Source organism: Pseudophryne corroboree, unplaced genomic scaffold, assembly GCF_028390025.1.
Source record: "Pseudophryne corroboree isolate aPseCor3 unplaced genomic scaffold, aPseCor3.hap2 scaffold_892, whole genome shotgun sequence".
Lineage (NCBI taxonomy): Eukaryota > Metazoa > Chordata > Amphibia > Anura > Myobatrachidae > Pseudophryne > Pseudophryne corroboree.
In genome coordinates, this window is record NW_026970471.1 from 713 (window position 1) to 24,078 (window position 23,366).

General features: G+C 47.0%; 12 non-coding genes and 1 pseudogene across 12 annotated transcripts; 5 read left to right on the forward strand and 8 right to left on the reverse strand.

Annotated features, from left to right (window-relative positions):
• Nucleotides 1–3,167: 3,167 nt before the first annotated feature.
• LOC135044102 (U1 spliceosomal RNA) lies at nucleotides 3,168–3,331 on the reverse strand. The gene has a single exon (XR_010236835.1). It is a non-coding gene; the product is annotated as a U1 spliceosomal RNA (small nuclear RNA).
• A 655-nt stretch (nucleotides 3,332–3,986) lies between these two features.
• LOC135044110 (U1 spliceosomal RNA) lies at nucleotides 3,987–4,149 on the reverse strand. Its single transcript, XR_010236843.1, has one exon. It is a non-coding gene; the product is annotated as a U1 spliceosomal RNA (small nuclear RNA).
• A 152-nt stretch (nucleotides 4,150–4,301) lies between these two features.
• Nucleotides 4,302–4,465, reverse strand: LOC135044108 (U1 spliceosomal RNA). Its single transcript, XR_010236841.1, has one exon. It is a non-coding gene; the product is annotated as a U1 spliceosomal RNA (small nuclear RNA).
• Nucleotides 4,466–13,679: 9,214 nt separating this feature from the next.
• Nucleotides 13,680–13,842, reverse strand: LOC135044115 (U1 spliceosomal RNA). The gene has a single exon (XR_010236847.1). It is a non-coding gene; the product is annotated as a U1 spliceosomal RNA (small nuclear RNA).
• Nucleotides 13,843–13,994: 152 nt separating this feature from the next.
• Nucleotides 13,995–14,158, reverse strand: LOC135044107 (U1 spliceosomal RNA). The gene has a single exon (XR_010236840.1). It is a non-coding gene; the product is annotated as a U1 spliceosomal RNA (small nuclear RNA).
• Nucleotides 14,159–14,833: 675 nt separating this feature from the next.
• On the reverse strand, nucleotides 14,834–14,996 carry LOC135044112 (U1 spliceosomal RNA). The gene has a single exon (XR_010236845.1). It is a non-coding gene; the product is annotated as a U1 spliceosomal RNA (small nuclear RNA).
• A 152-nt stretch (nucleotides 14,997–15,148) lies between these two features.
• On the reverse strand, nucleotides 15,149–15,312 carry LOC135044111 (U1 spliceosomal RNA). Its single transcript, XR_010236844.1, has one exon. It is a non-coding gene; the product is annotated as a U1 spliceosomal RNA (small nuclear RNA).
• Nucleotides 15,313–15,905: 593 nt separating this feature from the next.
• Nucleotides 15,906–16,033, reverse strand: LOC135044123 (U1 spliceosomal RNA; annotated as a pseudogene).
• A 144-nt stretch (nucleotides 16,034–16,177) lies between these two features.
• On the forward strand, nucleotides 16,178–16,293 carry LOC135044127 (U5 spliceosomal RNA). The gene has a single exon (XR_010236855.1). It is a non-coding gene; the product is annotated as a U5 spliceosomal RNA (small nuclear RNA).
• Nucleotides 16,294–16,563: 270 nt separating this feature from the next.
• Nucleotides 16,564–16,679, forward strand: LOC135044128 (U5 spliceosomal RNA). Its single transcript, XR_010236856.1, has one exon. It is a non-coding gene; the product is annotated as a U5 spliceosomal RNA (small nuclear RNA).
• Nucleotides 16,680–16,943: 264 nt separating this feature from the next.
• Nucleotides 16,944–17,059, forward strand: LOC135044126 (U5 spliceosomal RNA). The gene has a single exon (XR_010236854.1). It is a non-coding gene; the product is annotated as a U5 spliceosomal RNA (small nuclear RNA).
• A 274-nt stretch (nucleotides 17,060–17,333) lies between these two features.
• LOC135044125 (U5 spliceosomal RNA) lies at nucleotides 17,334–17,449 on the forward strand. The gene has a single exon (XR_010236853.1). It is a non-coding gene; the product is annotated as a U5 spliceosomal RNA (small nuclear RNA).
• Nucleotides 17,450–17,724: 275 nt separating this feature from the next.
• Nucleotides 17,725–17,840, forward strand: LOC135044129 (U5 spliceosomal RNA). The gene has a single exon (XR_010236857.1). It is a non-coding gene; the product is annotated as a U5 spliceosomal RNA (small nuclear RNA).
• Nucleotides 17,841–23,366: the final 5,526 nt, after the last annotated feature.

Below are 23,366 nucleotides of genomic sequence, written 5' to 3' on the forward strand. Positions count from 1 at the left end.
CATCCAAGTAGGCACGTCAGACAGTCCGTACGTATACTGGCAGGAAAAAGAGGCAATTTGGAGGCCCTTGCACAAACTGGCTTTATTCTACCTAAGTTGCCCTCCCACAAGTGTGTACTCCGAAAGAGTGTTTAGTGCCGCCGCTCACCTTGTCAGCAATCGGCGTACGAGGTTACTTCCAGAAAATGTGGAGAAGATGATGTTCATTAAAATGAATTATAATCAATTGCTCCGTGGAGACATTGACCAGCAGCAATTGCCTCCACAAAGTATACAGGGAGCTGAGATGGTGGATTCCAGTGGGGACGAATTGATAATCTGTGAGGAGGGGGATGTACACGGTGATGAATCGGAGGATGATGATGAGGTGGACATCTTGCCTCTATAGAGCCAGTTTGTGCAAGGAGAGATTTATTGCTTCTTTTTTGGTGGGGGTCCAAACCAACCCGTCATTTCAGTCACAGTCGTGTGGCAGACCCTGTCACTGAAATGATGGGTTGGTTAAAGTGTGCATGTCCTGTTTATACAACATAAGGGTGGGTGGGAGGGCCCAAGGCAATTCCACCTTGCACCTCTTTTTTCTTTTATTTTTCTTTGCGTCATGTGCTGTTTGGGGAGTGTTTTTTGGAAGGGCCATCCTGCGTGACACTGCAGTGCCACTCCTAGATGGGCCAGGTGTTTGTGTCGGCCACTTGGGTCGCTGAGCTTAGTCACACAGCTACCTCATTGCGCCTCTTTTTTTCTTTGCGTCATGTGCTGTTTGGGGAGTGTTTTTTGGAAGGGCCATCCTGCGTGACACTGCAGTGACACTCCTAGATGGGCCAGGTGTTTGTGTCGTCCACTTGGGTCGCTGAGCTTAGTCACACAGCTACCTCATTGCGCCACTTTTTTTCTTTGCGTCATGTGCTGTTTGGGGAGTGTTTTTTGGAAGGGCCATCCTGCGTGACACTGCAGTGCCACTCCTAGATGGGCCAGGTGTTTGTGTCGGCCACTTGGGTCGCTGAGCTTAGTCACACAGCTACCTCATTGCGCCTCTTTTTTTCTTTGCGTCATGTGCTGTTTGGGGAGTGTTTCTGGAAGGGCCATCCTGCGTGACACTGCAGTGCCACTCCTAGATGGGCCAGGTGTTTGTGTCGGCCACTTGGGTCGCTGAGCTTAGTCACACAGCTACCTCATTGCGCCTCTTTTTTTCTTTGCGTCATGTGCTGTTTGGGGAGTGTTTTTTGGAAGGGCCATCCTGCGTGACACTGCAGTGCCACTCCTAGATGGGCCAGGTGTTTGTGTCGGCCACTTGGGTCGCTGAGCTTAGTCACACAGCTACCTCATTGCGCCTCTTTTTTTCTTTGCGTCATGTGCTGTTTGGGGAGTGTTTTTTGGAAGGGCCATCATGCGTGACACTGCAGTGCCACTCCTAGATGGGCCAGGTGTTTGTGTCGGCCACTTGGGTCACTGAGCTTAGTCATCCAGCGACCTCGTTGCAAATTTTAGGACTAAAAATAATATTGTGAGGTGTGAGGTGTTAAGAATAGACTGAAAATTAGTGGAAATTATGGTTATTGAGGTTAATAATACTTTGGGATCAAAATGACTCCCAAATTCTATGATTTAAGCTGTTTTTTAGGGTTTTTTGAAAAAAACACCCGAATCCAAAACACACCCGAATCCGACAAAAAAAATTCGGTGAGGTTTAGCCAAAACGCGTTCGTACCCAAAACACGGCCGCGGAACCGAACCCAAAACCAAAACACAAAACCCGAAAAATTTCCGGTGCACATCTCTAGTGGCCATGCCATGTCACTGTGCAGGAGCCAGCACCGCTCACACACTAGTCCCCGGTGCAGCCCCCAACCCCCGGGACACCCGGAGCAACAAAATGTAGATTCAGGCCACCAGGCCACGCCCCTACCTATGAAACCATGCCTCCTTTTTACCATTGCGCTGCTTATCTGCGCGCACTGCATTACAATCTCCCTCGCCACCTCTCTGGGTGTCACCAGTGATAGTGACACCTCTGCCATGCTTGTAGCAGCTGGTCCTAAGATCTACACCTCAAGCCCTGAGTGTTTGCCCTTGTGACTTGTTGATCATCATAGCAAAGCAGATGCTTACAGAAAACTGCAGGGGCTTAGATTGAAAATAAAAAAAATTGATGGGTATAAGGTAGAGAGGAGCGGGTTCGGTTCTCCGAGAACCGAATTCCCCACGAACCCCACGAACTCCTCCTCCGAGGCAGGCTCGGTTGTTCCCGCCTGACTCGGAAAACCTGAACAAGGGAAAATGTCATCATCCCGCTGTCGGATTCTCGCGAGATTCGGATTCCATATAAAGAGCTGCGCGTTGCCGCCATTTTTACTCGTGCATTGAAGAGAGAGCGGAGAGGACGTGGTTATGTTCTCTCAGTGGAAATCTCAATATCAGTGCTCAGTATCAGTGGATACTTATTGCTGCTCAGTAATACTAGTAGTGTGTCTCTCCTGCTCAGTGTCAGTTCTCAGTAGTATCCTCATCAGTGCTCAGTATCACTGCTCATTGTCTTGTGCTGCATTGTTGTGCTCAGCATACTACAGTACATTACTAATAGTCCAGTGCTGCATCTTGCTGCTCAGTGTCAGTTCTAGTATCCTCATCAGTGCTCACTATCACTGCTCATTGCATTGTGGTGTTCTGTATACTACAGTAACATAGTAATATAGTAACATATAGTAACATCGTTTTTGAGGTTGAATAGAGGCAAATTGCCCATCGTGTTCAACCTGTTTTAAGTTGTGATGATTCTACATACTTGCTGAATAATGTTTTATGACTAGTTAGCTACTACAACTCATGTTACCCCCGGATTAACCATGTTGATATTTTAAGTATTATAACCTTGGATAGCTTTTTCATTCAGAAATGTATCCATTCCTTTTTTAAATCCAATTACAGAGTCCGCCATTACCACCTTCCCTGGCAGGGAATTCCACATCCTGATTGCCCTAACAGTGAAGATCATAGTATCTCACCTGGCAGGTAAGTAGGAGTTGGGCCAGAGCTGTGGAGGATTGCTGCTCGGGCACCCCCTGTCAAATGAAGGAGTCCAACTGAGGCAGCACAAGGGAACTCTCGAAAGAAAAACAAGGCTAGAGGAAGATCTGAGACAAAGAAATCTGACTTTTACCAGAGCTGACCAGAGGAAAGCACAAACACAGTCCCCCACTACCACAAATAATGCAGTCGAGTTTCCCACATTTGGGGAAATCACAGGGGTCAGCATACCCAGAATGCAATGAATGAACCTCACCCTGGGAGAACAATCTTCATGACCATGGTATCGCCTATGCAAAATAAGTATGATTTGGGATAGGGCTGGGGAGGGCCGCTGCTCAGGCACATCTCTGTCAAGTAAAGGAGATTCAACTGAGGCAGCACAAGGGAACTCTCATCTGGGGACAACAACTGCAGGGAGAACACATATTTTCAGATGAACATGGGAGGGCAGAAGGCTGCCTAATACTGAAGCACCCCCAAACAACAAACCAAATGCAACAACTAGTACAAGCATTCCTGGGGGAAGTTCTGCAGAAGACGGATTTGCATACGGTGATGTCATCCAAGCAGTGGGCCAAAGTTGGCTGGATCCCTCATCTGCATATGAAAAGAGAAAAGGGGTATGCAGGGCATGGCGGCCTTTTGCGGCGCTTGGATGACCCTTAGTTCGCATTAAACACCCCCACCCTCCTTCGGTGTGGGGCTCATGTTGACAATGCCCCAGCCCCTGAAGCATTCAAGCTGATTTCTTACAGCAGCTTGGCACTGTAACAGCTCCAGAGCTGCTCTGTAAGGCAAGTAAAAGGGTGTGTAGTTTGCATTGTGCATTGGAAGGCACAAAGTAAGCAGACAGGAGGAGAAGTCAGGATAGTGCACAAGGGTATAAAAGGGAGGGGCTCAAGAAAAAAGAAGTGGAAACAGACAGCAAACTAGGCTGGAGAGAGACCTGAGACAAAGAGATCTGAATTATACGAGAGCCGATCAGGGGAAACACAAATTATGCAGTCAAGTTTCCCACATTTGGGGAAATCGCAGGGGCAGCACACCCAGAGTGCAATGGGTGAGCCTTGCCCTGGAAGAAGCACCTTCATGATCATAGTATCTCACCTGGCAGGTAAGTAGGAGTTGGGCTTGAGCTGGGGAGGGTCGCTGCTCGGGCACCCCCCTGTCAAGTGAAGGAGATCCAACTGAGGCAGCACAAGGGAACTCTCGAAAGAAGAACAAGGCTAGAGGAAGATCTGAAACAAAGAAATCTGACTTTTACCAGAGCTGACCAGAGGAAAACACAAACACAGTCCCCCACTACCACAAATAATGCAGTCGAGTTACCCACATTTGGGGAAATCACAGGGGTCAGCATACCCAGAATGCAATGAATGAACCTCACCCTGGGAGAATAATCTTCATGACCATGGTATCTCATATGCAAAATAAGTATGATTTGGGATAGGGCTGGGGAGGGCCGCTGCTCAGGCACATCTCTGTCAAGTAAAGGAGATTCAACTGAGGCAGCACAAGGGAACTCTCATCTGGGGACAACAACTGCAGGGAGAACACATATTTTCAGATGAACATGGGAGGGCAGAAGGCTGCCTAATACTGAAGCACCCCCAAACAACAAACCAAATGCAACAACTAGTGCAAGCATTCCTGTTTGTTTCTGAAGCCAACTTTGACCCACTGCTTGGATGACATCACCATATGCAAATCCATCTGCTGCAGGCCTTCCCCCAGGAATGCTTGCACTCTTTATATGAAATCCGAATCTCGCGAGAATCCGACAGCGGGATGATGACATTTTCCCTTGTTCAGGTTTTCCGAGTCAGGCGGGAACAACCGAGCCTGCCTCGGAGGAGGAGTTCGTGGGGTTCGTGGGGAATTCGGTTCTCGGAGAACCGAACCCGCTCCTCTCTACCTTATACCCATCAATTTTTTTTATTTTCAATCTAAGCCCCTGCAGTTTTCTGTAAGCATCTGCTTTGCTATGATGATCAACAAGTCACAAGGGCAAACACTCAGGGCTTGAGGTGTAGATCTTAGGACCAGCTGCTACAAGCATGGCAGAGGTGTCACTATCACTGGTGACACCCAGAGAGGTGGCGAGGGAGATTGTAATGCAGTGCGCGCAGATAAGCAGCGCAATGGTAAAAAGGAGGCATGGTTTCATAGGTAGGGGCGTGGCCTGGTGGCCTGAATCTACATTTTGTTGCTCCGGGTGTCCCGGGGGTTGGGGGCTGCACCGGGGACTAGTGTGTGAGCGGTGCTGGCTCCTGCACAGTGACATGGCATGGCCACTAGAGATGTGCACCGGAAATTTTTCGGGTTTTGTGTTTTGGTTTTGGGTTCGGTTCCGCGGCCGTGTTTTGGGTTCGAACGCGTTTTGGCTAAACCTCACCGAATTTTTTTTGTCGGATTCGGGTGTTTTTTGGATTCGGGTGTTTTTTTCAAAAAACCCTAAAAAACAGCTTAAATCATAGAATTTGGGAGTCATTTTGATCCCAAAGTATTATTAACCTCAATAACCATAATTTCCACTAATTTTCAGTCTATTCTTAACACCTCACACCTCACAATATTATTTTTAGTCCTAAAATTTGCACCGAGGTCGCTGGATGACTAAGCTCAGTGACCCAAGTGGCCGACACAAACACCTGGCCCATCTAGGAGTGGCACTGCAGTGTCACGCATGATGGCCCTTCCAAAAAACACTCCCCAAACAGCACATGACGCAAAGAAAAAAAGAGGCGCAATGAGGTAGCTGTGTGACTAAGCTCAGCGACCCAAGTGGCCGACACAAACACCTGGCCCATCTAGGAGTGGCACTGCAATGTCACGCAGGATGGCCCTTCCAAAAAACACTCCCCAAACAGCACATGACGCAAAGAAAAAAAGAGGCGCAATGAGGTAGCTGTGTGACTAAGCTCAGCGACCCAAGTGGCCGACACAAACACCTGGCCCATCTAGGAGTGGCACTGCAGTGTCACGCAGGATGGCCCTTCCAAAAACACTCCCCAAACAGCACATGACGCAAAGAAAAAAAGAGGCGCAATGAGGTAGCTGTGTGACTAAGCTCAGCGACCCAAGTGGCCGACACAAACACCTGGCCCATCTAGGAGTGGCACTGCAGTGTCACGCAGGATGGCCCTTCCAAAAAACACTCCCCAAACAGCACATGACGCAAAGAAAAAAAGTGGCGCAATGAGGTAGCTGTGTGACTAAGCTCAGCGACCCAAGTGGACGACACAAACACCTGGCCCATCTAGGAGTGTCACTGCAGTGTCACGCAGGATGGCCCTTCCAAAAAACACTCCCCAAACAGCACATGACGCAAAGAAAAAAAGAGGCGCAATGAGGTAGCTGTGTGACTAAGCTCAGCGACCCAAGTGGCCGACACAAACACCTGGCCCATCTAGGAGTGGCACTGCAGTGTCACGCAGGATGGCCCTTCCAAAAAACACTCCCCAAACAGCACATGACGCAAAGAAAAATAAAAGAAAAAAGAGGTGCAAGGTGGAATTGCCTTGGGCCCTCCCACCCACCCTTATGTTGTATAAACAGGACATGCACACTTTAACCAACCCATCATTTCAGTGACAGGGTCTGCCACACGACTGTGACTGAAATGACGGGTTGGTTTGGACCCCCACCAAAAAAGAAGCAATAAATCTCTCCTTGCACAAACTGGCTCTATAGAGGCAAGATGTCCACCTCATCATCATCCTCCGATTCATCACCGTGTACATCCCCCTCCTCACAGATTATCAATTCGTCCCCACTGGAATCCACCATCTCAGCTCCCTGTATACTTTGTGGAGGCAATTGCTGCTGGTCAATGTCTCCACGGAGCAATTGATTATAATTCATTTTAATGAACATCATCTTCTCCACATTTTCTGGAAGTAACCTCGTACGCCGATTGCTGACAAGGTGAGCGGCGGCACTAAACACTCTTTCGGAGTACACACTTGTGGGAGGGCAACTTAGGTAGAATAAAGCCAGTTTGTGCAAGGGCCTCCAAATTGCCTCTTTTTCCTGCCAGTATACGTACGGACTGTCTGACGTGCCTACTTGGATGCGGTCACTCATATAATCCTCCACCATTCTTTCAATGGTGAGAGAATCATATGCAGTGACAGTAGACGACATGTCCGTAATCGTTGGCAGGTCCTTCAGTCCGGACCAGATGTCAGCATCAGCAGTCGCTCCAGACTGCCCTGCATCACCGCCAGCGGGTGGGCTCGGAATTCTGAGCCTTTTCCTCGCACCCCCAATTGCGGGAGACTGTGAAGGAGGAGCTGTTGACCGATCAAGTTCCGCTTGACTTGATAATTTTCTCACCAGCAGGTCTTTGAACCCCTGCAGACTTGTGTCTGCCGGAAAGAGAGATACAACGTAGGTTTTAAATCTAGGATCGAGCACGGTGGCCAAAATGTAGTGCTCTGATTTCAACAGATTGACCACCCGTGAATCCTGGTTAAGCGAATGAAGGGCTCCATCCACAAGTCCCACATGCCTAGCGGAATCGCTCTGTCTTAGCTCCTCCTTCAATGTCTCCAGCTTCTTCTGCAAAAGCCTGATGACGGGAATGACCTGACTCAGGCTGGCAGTGTCTGAACTGACTTCACGTGTGGCAAGTTCAAAAGGTTGCAGAACCTTGCACAACGTTGAAATCATTCTCCACTGCGCTTGAGACAGGTGCATTCCACCTCCTATATCGTGGTCAGATGTATAGGCTTGAATGGCCTTTTGCTGCTCCTCCATCCTCTGAAGCATATAGAGGGTTGAATTCCACCTCGTTTCCACTTCTTGCTTCAGATGATGGCAGGGCAGGTTCAGGCGTTTTTGGTGTTGCTCCAGTCTTCTGTACGTGGTGCCTGTACGCCGAAAGTGTCCCGCAATTCTTGTGGCCACCGACAGCATCTCTTGCACGCCCCTGTCGTTTTTTAAATAATTCTGCACCACCAAATTCAAGGTATGTGCAAAACATGGGACGTGCTGGAATTTGCCCAGATATAATGCACGCACAATATTGCTGGCGTTGTCCGATGCCACAAATCCACAGGAGAGTCCAATTGGGGTAAGCCATTCTGTGATGATCTTCCTCAGTTGCCGTAAGAGGTTTTCATCTGTGTGCGTATTCTGGAAAGCGGTGATACAAAGCGTAGCCTGCCTAGGAAAGAGTTGGCGTTTGCGAGATGCTGCTACTGGTGCCGCCGCTGCTGTTCTTGCGGCGGGAGTCAATACATCTACCCAGTGGGCTGTCACAGTCATATAGTCCTGAGTCTGCCCTGCTCCACTTGTCCACATGTCCGTGGTTAAGTGGACATTGGGTACAACTGCATTTTTTAGGACACTGGTGAGTCTTTTTCTGAGGTCTGTGTACATTTTCGGTATCGCCTGCCTAGAGAAATGGAACCTAGATAGTATTTGGTACCGGGGACACAGTACCTCAATCAAGTCTATAGTTGGCTCTGAAGTAATGATGGATACCGGAACCACGTTTCTCACTGCCCAGGATGCCAAGGCCTCAGTTATCCGCTTTGCAGCAGGATGACTGCTGTGATATTTCATCTTCCTCGCAAAGGACTGTTGGACAGTCAATTGCTTGGTGGAAGTAGTAAAAGTGGTCTTACGACTTCCCCTCTGGGATGACCATCGACTCCCAGCAGCAACAACAGCAGCGCCAGCAGCAGTAGGCGTTACACTCAAGGATGCATCGGAGGAATCCCAGGCAGGAGAGAACTCGTCAGAATTGCCAGTGACATGGCCTGCAGGACTATTGGCATTCCTGGGGAAGGAGGAAATTGACACTGAGGGAGTTGGTGGGGTGGTTTGCGTGAGCTTGGTTACAAGAGGAAGGGATTTACTGGTCAGTGGACTGCTTCCGCTGTCGCCCAAAGTTTTTGAACTTGTCACTGACTTATGATGAATGCGCTGCAGGTGACGTATAAGGGAGGATGTTCCGAGGTGGTTAACGTCCTTACCCCTACTTATTACAGCTTGACAAAGGCAACACACGGCTTGACACCTGTTGTCCGCATTTCTGTTGAAATACTTCCACACCGAAGAGCTGATTTTTTTGGTATTTTCACCAGGCATGTCAATGGCCATATTCCTCCCACGGACAACAGGTGTCTCGCCGGGTGCCTGACTTAAACAAACCACCTCACCATCAGAATCCTCCTTGTCAATTTCCTCCCCAGCGCCAGCAACACCCATATTCTCCTCATCCTGGTGTACTTCAACACTGACATCTTCAATCTGACTATCAGGAACTGGACTGCGGGTGCTCCTTCCAGCACTTGCAGGGGGCGTGCAAATGGTGGAAGGTGCATGCTCTTCACGTCCAGTGTTGGGAAGGTCAGGCATCGCAACCGACACAATTGGACTCTCCTTGTGGATTTGTGATTTTGAAGAACGCACAGTTCTTTGCTGTGCTTTTGCCAGCTTAAGTCTTTTCATTTTTCTAGCGAGAGGCTGAGTGCTTCCATCCTCATGTGAAGCTGAACCACTAGCCATGAAGATAGGCCAGGGCCTCAGCCGTTCCTTGCCACTCCGTGTGGTAAATGGCATATTGGCAAGTTTACGCTTCTCCTCCGACGATTTTTATTTAGATTTTTGAGTCATTTTTTTACTGATCTTTTGTGTTTTGGATTTTACATGCTCTGTACTATGACATTGGGCATCGGCCTTGGCAGACGACGTTGATGGAATTTCATCGTCTCGGCCATGACTAGTGGCAGCAGCTTCAGCACGAGGTGGAAGTGGATCTTGATCTTTCCCTATTTTTGGAACCTCAACATTTTTGTTCTCCATATTTTAATAGGCACAACTAAAAGGCACCTCAGGTAAACAATGGAGATGGATGGATACTAGTATACTTATGGATGACGAGTGACTGACGACACAGAGGTAGCTACAGCCGTGGACTACCGTACTGCGTCTGCTAGTATAGAGATGATAATTAATGATATAAAAAAAAATATATATATAACTACTGTAGGTATATATAATATAATGACGGACCTGGTGGACACTGTCAGCAGACTGCTAAACTACTAGTATGAAGAAGATAGAAAAAAACTTCCACCACAGGTAGGTAGGTATACAATTATGGACGAGCACTGACGACACAGAGATAGCCACAGCCGTGGCCTACCGTACTGCGTCTGCTAGTATAGAGATGATAATTAATGATATAAAAAAAATAGATATAACTACTGTAGGTATATATAATATAATGACGGACCTGGTGGACACTGTCAGCAGACTGCTAAACTACTAGTATGAAGAAGATAGAAAAAAAAACCCACCACAGTTAGGTATACAATTATGGACGAGTGACGACACAGAGGTAGGTACAGCCGTGGACTACCGTACTGCGTCTGCTAGTATAGATAATATACTAAATATATTACTACTGTAGGTATATAATATAATGACGGACCTGGTGGACACTGTCAGCAGACTCCTAAACTACTAGTATGAAGAAGATAGAAAAAAAAACCCCACCACAGGTAGGTATACAATTATGGAGGAGCACTGACGACACAGAGGTAGGTACAGCCGTGGACTACCGTACTGCATCTGCTAGTATAGATAATATAATAAATATATTACTACTGTAGGTATATAATATAATGACGGACCTGGTGGACACTGTCAGCAGACTGCTAAACTACTAGTATGAAGAAGATAAAAAAAAACCCCCACCACAGGTAGGTAGGTATACAATTATGGACGAGCACTGACGACACAGAGATAGCCACAGCCGTGGACTACCGTACTGCGTCTGCTAGTATAGATAATATAATAAATATATTACTACTGTAGGTATATAATATAATGATGGACCTGGTGGACACTGTCAGTAGACTCCTAAACTACTAGTATGAAGAAGATAGAAAAAAAAAAACCACCACAGGTAGGTAGGTATACAATTATGGACGAGCACTGACGACACAGAGATAGCCACAGCCGTGGACTACCGTACTGCGTCTGCTAATATAGAGATGATAAAGATGAAAAAAAAAATATAACACTACTGCAGGTAAATATTTATATAATATATGTATGACGGACCTGCTGGACACTGTCAGCAGAATGCATTTATAGAATAAAAAAAAAACACCACAGGAGTGTTTAACTTTTTCAGGCAGACAATATACTGGTGGTCACACTGGCAGCAAAAGTGTGCACTGTACTCCTGCTATAACTGCTCCCCAGTCTCCCCCACAATTAAGCTGTGTGAGCAGTGAGCACTCAGCACAGTCAGATATACATAGATGATATATCATGCAGCACACTGAGGCTGAGCACAGATATGGTATGTGTATCGTTTTTTTTCAGGCAGAGAACGGATTATAAATAATATAACTGGTGGTCACTATCAGCAAAACTCTGCACTACTGAGTACTCCTGACAAGTTCAACTGCTCCCCAAATTAGTAGTAAATCAAATGTCACTCGTCTCTATCTTCTAATCTAAACGGAGAGGACGCCAGCCACGTCCTCTCCCTATCAATCTCAATGCACGTGTGAAAATGGCGGCGACGCGCGGCTCCTTATATAGAATCCAAGTCTCGTGAGAATCCGACAGCGGGATGATGACGTTCGGGCGCGCTCGGGTTAACCGAGCAAGGCGAGAGGATCCGAGTCTGCTCGGACCCGAGCAAAAAAGGGTGAAGTTCGGGCGGGTTCGGATTCCGAGGAACCGAACCCGCTCATCTCTTATGGCCACCCAGCATGACGCCTCCCTTCTTGACCATGCTGTAATTGCAGTCGCACTGCAGTTCAGCGTGATCATAAAAAATGGTGTAGCCTCCTGCTGGTGCAGACTGTATGTGCGCGCAGGAAGCCGCCACCATTTTTGTGATCACAGCGGCTGAATGTGATGTCATACAGCTGCTGTGACCACGCCCCCTGTGTCTCCTCCATTGCAGACCCCATTTTGAAGCCTTGCCCCCGCACCGCTCCATCCCTGACTTGGAAATGGAGTGTTGCTGACCCCCCTCTCCCCCCCTGCCCCGATTGACAGGCAGAGGCGATCGCATTCTCTGCGGGGTGCCGCAGAAAATGCAGGCACATGCGTATGCTCTTAGCAATTTTTGCAGTTGGATCACTTATTGTGATTGCAATCCAACCTGAATCAGGCCCTATTACCTATCACAATGCGCTGCGGGCAGTACAAAATTGGTTTAATATAGGAGAAAAACCCCCAGACCTGTGCTCCTTAACTGTACCTGGTGGCTCGTGGAGCGGCTGCCCAGTAATCAGTGTCCACGCCAGTGCGCACACGGTCCACCCCCTACGGCCACGCTCCCCTTCATCAGCGGCCTCGTGATCCGGAAGGGCGGTGTGTGTGTGACTGACCTTAGGAAGAAACCGGAGCCTCCGCTGCAGTGACCCAGCAACCAGGGCACGGGAGTATACAGCGCCGCTGGGAGTGATGAAGCTGCAGTAAAGATGTCTATTAGACCTAGCCTGCTGCAGCCCTTGTAGATTCTCATAAAACAAGTTCTTCTTTTCTTGTCAAAATGAATAGCTAAGAATTGGCTTCCTGAGGCAGGCCCCTGTTAAGTGGCCTGCTACTGAAGGCACCAACTACAAACTGAGCTCCCTGTTCATGGAAGCGGGGTTATAGAGGAGGATGCGCTGAGCATCTTGGGAACAGTCAAAAGCTTTGAGTCGGTTGGTGCCTCAGATCAAGATCCTACTCTACACCCCAATGTGAATCCTTGTGGAGTCCTGTGTACCCCACAGAAGAAATTAATGTGTCACACCCATTGGCAGCAACCTTAGAATAGCTGCTGATGGGCACAATTGAGAAAGGAAGGGGGGGGGGGGACATTTGAATCCAGCACATAGATGCAATTCAAATATGTAATTTGTACCTTCCTATTTTAAAATATAATGGATGAACTTCACCCTGTGAGAACAATCTTCATGATCAAGAGATCTCATATGCAAAATAAGTATGAGTTGGGATAGGGCTGGGGAGGGTGGCTGCTCGGGCAGCCCCTCCCCCATCAAGTTAAGGAGATTCAACTGAGGAAGCACAAGGGAACTCTCGTCTGGGGACAACAACTGCAGGGAGACCACATCTTTTCAGATGAACATGGGAGGGCGGAAGGCTGCCTAATACTGAAGCACCATCAAATATCAAACCATATGCAACAACTAGTACAAGCATTCCTGGGGGAAGGTCTGCAGCAGACGGATTTGCATACGGTGATGTCATCCAAGCAGTGGGCCAAAGTTGGCTGGAACCCTCATCTGCATATGAAAAGAGAAAAGGGGCATGCAGGGCATGGCGGCCTTTTGCGGTGCTTGGATGACCCCTAGTTCGCATTAAACACCCCCACCATTCTTTGGTGTGGGGCTCATGTTGGCTATGCCCCAGCCCCTGAAGCATTCAAGCTGATTTCTTGCAGCAGCTGGGCACTGTAACAGCTCCAGAGCTGCTCTGTAAGGCAACTAAAAGGGTGTGGGCCCTGCAGCACTACCTGTAGTTTGCATTGTGCGTTGGAAGGCACAAAGTAAGCAGACGGGAGAAGTCAGGATAGTGCGCAAGGGCATAGAAGGGAGTGGCTCCAGAAAAGAGAAGTGGAAACAGACAGCAAACTAGGCTGGAGAGAGACCTGAGACAAAGAGATCTGAATTATACGAGAGCCGACCAGGGGAAACACAAATTATGCAATCAAGTTTCCCACATTTGGGGAAATCACAGGAGCAGCACACCCAGAGTGCAATGGGTGAGCCTTGCCCTGGGAGAAGCACCTTCATGATCATAGTATCTCACCTGGCAGGTAAGTAGGAGTTGGGCTAGAGCTGGGGAGGGTCACTGCTCGGGCACCCCCCTGTCAAGTGAAGGAGATCCAACTGAGGCAGCACAAGGGAACTCTCGAAAGAAGAACAAGGCTAGAGGAATATATGAGACAAAGAAATCTGACTTTTACCAGAGCTGACCAGAGGAAAACACAAACACAGTCCCCCACTACCACAAAAAATGCAGGCGAGTTTCCCACATTTGGGGAAATCACAGGGGTCAGCATACCCAGAATGCAATGAATGAACCTCACCCTGGGTGAACAATCTTCATGACCATGGTGTCTCCTATGCAAAATAAGTATGATTTGGGATAGGGCTGGGAGGGCCGCTGCTCAGGCACATCTCTGTCAAGTAAAGGAGATTCAATTGAGGCAGCACAAGGGAACTCTCATCTGGGGACAACAACTGCAGGGAGAACACATATTTTCAGATGAACATGGGAGGGCAGAAGGCTGCCTAATACTGAAGCACCCCCAAACAACAAACCAAATGCAACAACTAGTGCAAGCATTCCTGGGGCAAGGCCTGCAGCAGATGGATTTGCATATGGTGATGTCATCCAAGCAGTGGGTCAAAGTTGGCTTCAACCCTCATCTGCATATGAAAAGAGAAAAGGGGCGTGCAGGGCATGGCGGCCTTTTGCGGTGCTTGGATTACCCCTAGTTCGCATTAAACACCCCCACCCACCTTTGGTGTGGGGCTCATGTTGGCCATGCCCCATCCCCTGAAGCATTCAAGCTGATTTCTTGCAGCAGCTGGGCACTGTAACAGCTCCAGAGCTGCTCTTTAAGGCAAGTAAAAGATTGTGTGGGCCCTGCAGCACTACCTGTAGTTTGCATTGTGCATTGGAAGGCACAAAGTAAGCAGACGGGAGGAGAAGTCAGGATAGTGCACAAGGGTATAGAAGGGAGGGGCTCAAGATAAAAGAAGTGGAAACAGACAGCAAACTAGGCTGGAGAAAGACCTGAGACAAAGAGATCTGAATTATACGAGAGCCGACCAGAGGAAACACAAATTATGCAGTCAAGTGTCCCACATTTGGGGAAATCGTAGGAGCAGCACACCCAGAGTGCAATGGGTGAGCCTTGCCCTGGGAGAAGCACCTTCCTGATCATAGTATCTCACCTGGCAGGTAAGTAGGAGTTGGGCTAGAGCTGGGGAGGGTCGCTGCTCGGGCACCCCCCTGTCAAGTGAAGGAGATCCACCTGAGGCAGCACAAGGGAACTCTCGAAAGAAGAACAAGGCTAGAGGAAAATCTGAGACAAAGAAATCTGAGTTTTAACAGAGCTGACCAGAGGAAAGCACAAACACAGTCCCCCACTACCACAAATAATGCAGTCGAGTTTCCCACATTTGGGTAAATCACAGGGGTCAGCATACCCAAAATGCAATGAATGAACCTCACCCTGGGAGAACAATCTTCATGACCATGGTATCTCCTATGCAAAATAAGTATGATTTGGGATAGGGCTGGGGAGGGCCGCTGCTCATGCACATCTCTGTCAAGTAAAGGAGATTCAACTGAGGCAGCACAAGGGAACTCTCATCTGGGGACAACAACTGCAGGGAGAACACATATTTTCAGATGAACATGGGAGGGCAGAAGGCTGCCTAATACTGAAGCACCCCCAAACAACAAACCAAATGCAACAACTAGTGCAAGCATTCCTGGGGGAAGTTCTGCAGAAGACGGATTTGCATACGGTGATGTCATCCAAGCAGTGGGCCAAAGTTGGCTGGAACCCTCATCTGCATATGAAAAGAGAAAAGGGGTATGCAGGGCATGGCGGCCTTTTGCGGCGCTTGGATGACCCTTAGTTCGCATTAAACACCCCCACCCTCCTTCGGTGTGGGGCTCATGTTGGCCATGCCCCATCCCCTGAAGCATTCAAGCTGATTTCTTGCAGCAGCTTGGCACTGTATCAGCTCCAGAGCTGCTCTGTAAGGCAAGTAAAAGGGTGTGGGCCCTGCAGCACTACCTGTAGTTTGCATTGTGCATTGGAAGGCACAAAGTAAGCAGACAGGAGGAGAAGTCAGGATAGTGCACAAGGGTATAAAAGCGAGTTTCCCACATTTGGGAAAATCACAGGGGTCAGCATACCCAGAATGCAATGAATGAACCTCACCCTGGGAGAACAATCTTCATGACCATGGTATCTCCTATGCAAAATAAGTATGATTTGGGATAGGGCTGGGGAGGGCCGCTGCTCAGGCACATCTCTGTCAAGTAAAGGAGATTCAACTGAGGCAGCACAAGGGAACTCTCATCTGGGGACAACAACTGCAGGGAGAACACATATTTTCAGATAAAAATCTTGGTCATGCTCTGGTTTCTCTTCAGAACGAACAAATCTTTCGCCTTTTATTAAAGATTTCCGTGGAGAGGAGCAAAACCGAGTTTTATCTCAATTTTTGCATGCCCCATCTTTTTGGGGTTTCTTTTATCGGTTTAAAGATAGAATGAGTGTGCTTTAATGTAAGCTCATTTGCATAGAAATGACAGTAAATGTTTGTTTCTTTTCAAACAGAACTTTCTTGACCATGCTACTTGCTTGAAAGATCTGGGAGCACATGGAATACAGTACAAACCATGCTTATAGCAAGGAGAAGCCAGGTGAGAAATCTGCTTACTTTCAAGTTGGGCGCTCACTTTGATCTGAATGAGGACTGCTGGCACAGCATTTAGGCGACAGGTGGAATCTTGGTCATGCTCTGGTTTCTCTTCAGAACGAACAAATCTTTCGCCTTTTATTAAAGATTTCTGTGGAGAGGAGCAAAACTGAGTTTTATCTCAATTTTTGCATGCCCCATATTATTGGGGTTTCTTTTATCAGTTTCTTGTTAGCTTTAATGTAAGTTTATTTGCATAACAATGACTATAAATGTCTGTTTCTTTTCAAGCAGAACTTTCTTGACCATTCTAATTGCTTGAAAGATCTGGGAGCACATGGAAAAGAGTACAAACCATGCTTATAGCAAGGGGAAGCCTGGTGAGAAATCTGCTTTCTTTCTTTCAAATTGGGTGCTCACTTTGCGCTGAATGAGGACTGCTGGCATGGCACTCAGGCGACAGGTGGAATCTTAGTCATACTCTGGTTTCTCTTCAAAACGAACAGATCTTTCGCCTTTTACTAAAGATTTCCGTGGAGAGGAGCAAAACTGAGTTTTATCTCAATTTTTGCATGCTCCGTCTTATTGGGGTTTCTTTTATCGGTTTAAAGATAGAACGAGTGTGCTTTAATGTAAGCTCATTTGCATAGAAATGACAGTAAATGTTTGTTTCTTTTCAAACAGAACTTTCTTGACTATACTAATTGCTTGAAAGATCTGGGAGCACATGGAAAAGAGTACAAACCATGTTTATAGCAAGGGGAAGCCTGGTGAGAAATCTGCTTTCTTTCTTTCAAATTGGGTGCTCACTTTGAGCTGAATGAGGACTGCTGGCATGGCACTCAGGCGACAGGTGGAATCTTGGTCATGTTCTGGTTTCTCTTCAGAACGAACAAATCTTTCGCCTTTTACTAAAGATTTCCGTGGAGAGGAGCAAAACTGAGTTTTATCTCAATTTTTGCATGCCCCATCTTATTGGGGTTTTATTTTATCGGTTTAAAGATAGAACGAGTGTGCTTTAATGTAAGCTCATTTGCATAGAAATGACAGTAAATGTTTGTTTCTTTTCAAACAGAACTTTCTTGACCACACTAATTGCTTGAAAGATCTGGGAGCACATGGAAAAGAGTACAAACCATGTTTATAGCAAGGGGAAGCCTGGTGAGAAATCTGCTTTCTTTCATTCAAATTGGGTGCTCACTTTCAGCTGAATGAGAACTGCTGGCATGGCACTCAGGCGACAGGTGGAATCTTGGTCATGCTCTGGTTTCTCTTCAGAACTAACAAATATTTCGCCTTTTATTAAAGATTTCCGTGGAGAGGAGCAAAACTGAGTTTTATCTCAATTTTTGCATGCCCCATATTATTGGGGTTTCTTTTATCAGTTTAAAGACAGAACGAGTGTGCTTTCTTGTTAGCTTTAATGTAAGTTTATTTGCATAACAATGACAGTAAATGTTGTTTCTTTTCAAACAGAACTTTCTTGACCATGCTACTTGCTTAAAGGTCTGGGAGCACATGGAAAACAGTACAAACCATGCAGTATCACAAGAGCCTTTATTTGATCTTTCATGAAGATAGAGCAGAATTGAGGACACGTCAACAATTTCTGCCGAAGGTGGTTCATCTTTCCACATGGTGCCTTTGGCCACTGACACCTTCGTTGAGTCAAAGTCTCTGGCTGTGGTCAGAACTTTGAAAATGTATGTCACCAGAACGGTTCAGATTAGGAAAACAGAGGCTCTGTTTGTCCTGTATGCTCCCAACAGGATTTGGTGTCCTGCTTCCATGCAGACCATTATGCGCTGGATCTGTGGTAAGATTCAGCATGCTCGTTCCACGGCAGGATTGCCGTTACTGAAGTAGGTGAAGACCCATTCTACTAGAAAGGTGGGTTCATCCTTGGCAGCTGGTCGGGGAGTCTCGGCATTGCAACTTTGCCGAGCAGCTATTTAGTAAACACTTTTGCTAAGTTTTACAAGTTTGATACCTTGGCTGATGATAACCTTAAGTTGGGTCATTCGGTGCTGCAGAGTCGTACGCACTCTCCCACCCGTTCAAGAGCTTTGGTATAACCCCATGGTTCTTAATGTGACCCCAGCATCCTCTAGGTCGTATGAGAAAATAGGATTTTAATACCTACCGGTAAATCCTTTTCTCTTAGTCTGTAGAGGATGCTGGGCACCCGTCCCAGTCCATACTGTGTCTGCAGTTATTACTTGTGGTTATACACATGTTGTGTTATGGTTCTGGTCAGCTTTTTGCTGCAATTGTTCATGCCGTTGGCTTGTGTTCTGTTGAATGCCACGTTCTGCGGCATGTTTAAGGTGTGAGCTGGTAAGATGCTCACCTTAGTTTAACAATAAATCCTTTCCTCGAAATGTCCGTCTCCCTGGGCACAGTTCCTATAACTGGAGTCTGGAGGAGGGGCATAGAGGGAGGAGCCAGTTCACACCCTTTGAAAGTCTTAAAGTGCCCATGTCTCTTGCGGATCCCGTCTATACCCCATGGTTCTTAATGTGACCCCAGCATCCTCTACGGACTAAGAGAAAAGAATGCCCTTGCGCACTATCCTGACTTCTCCTCCCGTCTGCTTACTTTGTGCCTTCCAACGCACAATGCGAACTACAGGTGGTGCTGCAGGGCCCACACCCTTTTACTTGCCTTACAGAACAGCTCTGGAGCTGTTACAGTGCCCAGCTGCTGCAAGAAATCAGCTTGAATGCTTCAGGGGATGGGGCATGGCCAACATGAGCCCCACACCAAAGGAGGGTGGGGGTGTTTAATGTGAACTAGGGGTCATCCAAGCACTGCAAAAGGCCGCCATGCCCTGCATGCCCCTTTTCTCTTTTCATATGCAGATGAGGGTTCCAGTCAACTTTGGCCCACTGCTTGGATAACATCACCGTATGCAAATCCGTCTGCTGCAGACCTTCCCCCAGGAATGCTTGTACTAGTTGTTGCATATGGTGCTTCAGTATTAGGCAGCCTTCCGCCCTCCCATGTTCATCTGAAAAGATGTGGTCTCCCTGCAGTTGTTGTCCCCAGACGAGAGTTCCCTTGTGCTTCCTCAGTTGAATCTCCTTAACTTGACGGGGGAGGTGCTGCCCGAGCAGCCCTCCCCAGCCCTATCCCAACTCATATTTATTTTGCATATGAGATCTCTTGATCATGAAGATTGTTCTCACAGGGTGAGGTTCATCCATTATATTTTAAAATAGGAAGGTACGAATTACATATTTGAATTGCATCTATGTGCTGGATTCAAATGTCCCCCCCCCCCCTTCCTTTCTCAATTGTGCCCGTCAGCAGCTATTCTAAGGTTGCTGCCAATGGGTGTGACACATTAATTTCTTCTGTGGGGTACACTGGACTCCACAAGGATTCACATTGGGGTGTAGAGTAGGATCTTGATCTGAGGCACCAACCGGCTCAAAGCTTTTGACTGTTCCCAAGAAGCTCAGTGCATTCTCCTCTATAACCCCGCTTCCATGAACAGGGAGCTCAGTTTGTAGTTGGTGCCTTCAGTAGCAGGCCAATTAACAGGGGCCTGCCTCAGGCAGCCTATTCTTAGCTATTAATTTTGACAAGAAAAGAAGAACTTGTTTTATGAGAATCTACAAGGGCTGCAGCAGGCTAGGTCTAATAGACATCTTTACTGCAGCTTCATCACTCCCAGCGGCGCTGTATACTCCCGTGCCCTGGTTGCTGGGTCACTGCAGCGGAGGCTCCGGTTTCATCCTAAGGTCAGTCACACACACACCACCCTTCCGGATCACGAGGCCGCTGCTGAAGGGGAGCGAGGCCGTAGGGGGTGGGCCGTGTGCGCACTGCGGTGGACACTGATTACTGGGCAGCCGCTCCACTAGCCACCAGGTACAGTTAAGGAGCACAGGTCTGGGGGTTTTTCTCCTATATTAACCCAATTTTGTACTGCCCGCAGCGCATTGTGATAGGTAATAGGGCCTGATTCAGGTTGGATTGCAATCACAATAAGCGATCCAACTGCAAAAATTGCTAAGAGCATACGCATGTGCCTGCATTTTCTGCGGCACCCCGCAGAGAATGTGATCGCCTCTGCCTGTCAATCGGGGCGGGGAAGGGGGGGAGAGGTGGGTCAGCAACACTCCATTTCCAAGTCAGGGATGGAGCGGTGCGGGGGCAAGGCTTCAAAATGGGGTCTGCAACGGAGGAGACACAGGGGGCGTGGTCACAGCGACTGTATGACATCACATTCAGCCGCTGTGATCACAAAAATGGTGGCGGCTTCCTGCGCGCACATACAGTCTGCACCAGCAGGAGCCTACACCATTTTTTATGATCACGCTGAACTGCAGTGCGACTGCAATTACAGCATGGTCAAGAAGGGAGGCGTCATGCTGGGTGGCCATGCCCTGTCACTTTGCAGGAGCCAGCACCGCTCACACACTAGTCCCCGGGTGCAGCCCCCAACCCCCGGGACACCCGGAGCAACAAAATGTAGATTCAGGCCACCAGGCCACGCCCCTACCTATGAAACCATGCCTCCTTTTTACCATTGCACTGCTTATCTGCGCGCACTGCATTACAATCTCCCTCGCCACCTCTCTGGGTGTCACCAGTGATAGTGACACCTCTGCCATGCTTGTAGCAGCTGGTCCTAAGATCTACGCCTCAAACCCTGAGTGTTTGCCCTTGTGACTTGTTGATCATCATAGCGAAGCAGATGCTTACAGAAAACTGCAGGGGCTTAGATTGAAAATAAAAAAATTGATAGGGTATAAGGTAGAGAGGAGCGGGTTCGGTTCTCCGAGAACCGAATTCCCCACGAACTCCACGTGGTTTACACTGGTCCGAGGCAGGCTCGGTTGTTCCCGCCTGACTCGGAAAACCTGAACAAGGGAAAATGTCATCATCCCGCTGTCGGATTCTCGCGAGATTCGGATTCCATATAAAGAGCTGCGCGTTGCTGCCATTTTTACTCGTGCATTGAAGAGAGAGCGGAGAGGACGTGGCTATGTTCTCTCAGTGGAAATCTCAATATCAGTGCTCAGTATCAGTGGTTACTTATTGCTGCTCAGTAATACTAGTAGTGTGTCTCTCCTGCTCAGTGTCAGTTCTCAGTAGTATCCTCATCAGTGCTCAGTATCACTGTTCATTGTCTTGTGCTGCATTGTGTTGCTCAGCATAATACAGTACATTACTAATAGTCCAGTGCTGCATCTTGCTGCTCAGTGTCAGTTCTAGTATCCTCATCAGTGCTCACTATCACTGCTCATTGCATTGTGGTGTTCTGTATACTACAATAACATAGTAATATAGTAACATAGTTTTTGAGGTTGAATAGAGGCAAATTGCCCATCGTGTTCAACCTGTTTTAAGTTGTGATGATTCTACATACTTGCTGAATAATGTTTTATGACTAGTTAGCTACTATAACTCATGTTACCCCCGGATTAACCATGTTGATATTTTAAGTATTATAACCTTGGATAGCTTTTTCATTCAGAAATGTATCCATTCCTTTTTTAAATCCAATTACAGAGTCCGCCATTACCACCTTCCCTGGCAGGGAATTCCACATCCTGATTGCCCTAACAGTGAAGAAACCTTTCCTCCATTGCGTTCTGAACTTTCCTCCAGTCGCAGCGAGTGACCACGTGTTCTTTTAATAAATAATTCCTCTGATAACTCTTTGTTATGTATCTTTACATATTTGAAGATATTAATAATATCTCCTCTTAGGCACCTCTTTTCTAGTGTATAAATATTCAGCCTAGTAAGTCTTTCCTTATAGTCCAGTACTTTAAGGCCTTTAATCAATTTAGTCTTCAGGATCTCTGACACTTCCATGAGCAGCAGAGTAGTGCAATGGAAGCATGCTGGGCCCATAACCCAGAGGTCGATTGATCGAAACTATCCTCTGCTATGTGCATTTTTTTTTTTATAATTAAAGTAATCAAAAACTGGGATTGATATTTTGGCACTTTTATTTTTACTTAAAGTACAATAACTTTTATCATTTTAATTTGTTTTAATAGTATATTGACAGCATTGTTTTCTTTAAAAAATCCACTTAATTTTCTTTACCCTATTACTGAAATGGTAATTGACAAAAACAAACTACATTGTCACCAGAAGAGCAATGCAAAATGTACAAGTGATATATGAAAATCATCTTCCATCTTGAATTTCAATGATGCATTGGGACAACAATTTGTGAGAAACATCTTCACCCATAAAGAAAGATTTTCTTAATTCCTTACCTGTGTGCTGATTAGATATCACCTTGTTTTCACATTAAACAGACTTCCCCATGAGGAAGCAGCAAGGATGCAGTGACGTTTCCTGGTGTCAACCTGTATTATTTCAGTAGACATTGAAATGAGGATGCATCTTTGATGCCTTTCCAATGAAGCAAGTTTAATTCAGTAATAGGTGAAAAACCATTCCTACAAAGGTGTTAATCAGAGACTTGGCTTTGTGGACACTTTTCAGAGAGCAAATTTGTTAGCATAAACATAAAATCAGAAAATGAAGAGCTGTTTAATCACTCAATTGGACTTTTCTGCCAGCATAATTTTTTTTCTCTGCAACTCACTGCTAAATTGTGCTTCCTAGCTGTTTTTTTATAAAATCACTTAATCAAATCTAACTCTGATTACATCAGAGAAGGCCAGGTACCCTACACCATAAGGGGGGTTTTTGAAATTTTGACTTGTCTACTTAAAGATCACCAAAATCTGATAACAAGGTCAATTACATCCCTGGGTGGGATTGAACCACCAACCTTTTGGTTAATAGCCAAACATGCTAACCGATTGCGCCACAGAGACACCTTGCGAAAGTCAATACTGACAAAGGCTAATAAGCATTCATCTAGAACGTTTCCTAGAAAAACTTTAAAAAGTCAATAATCTG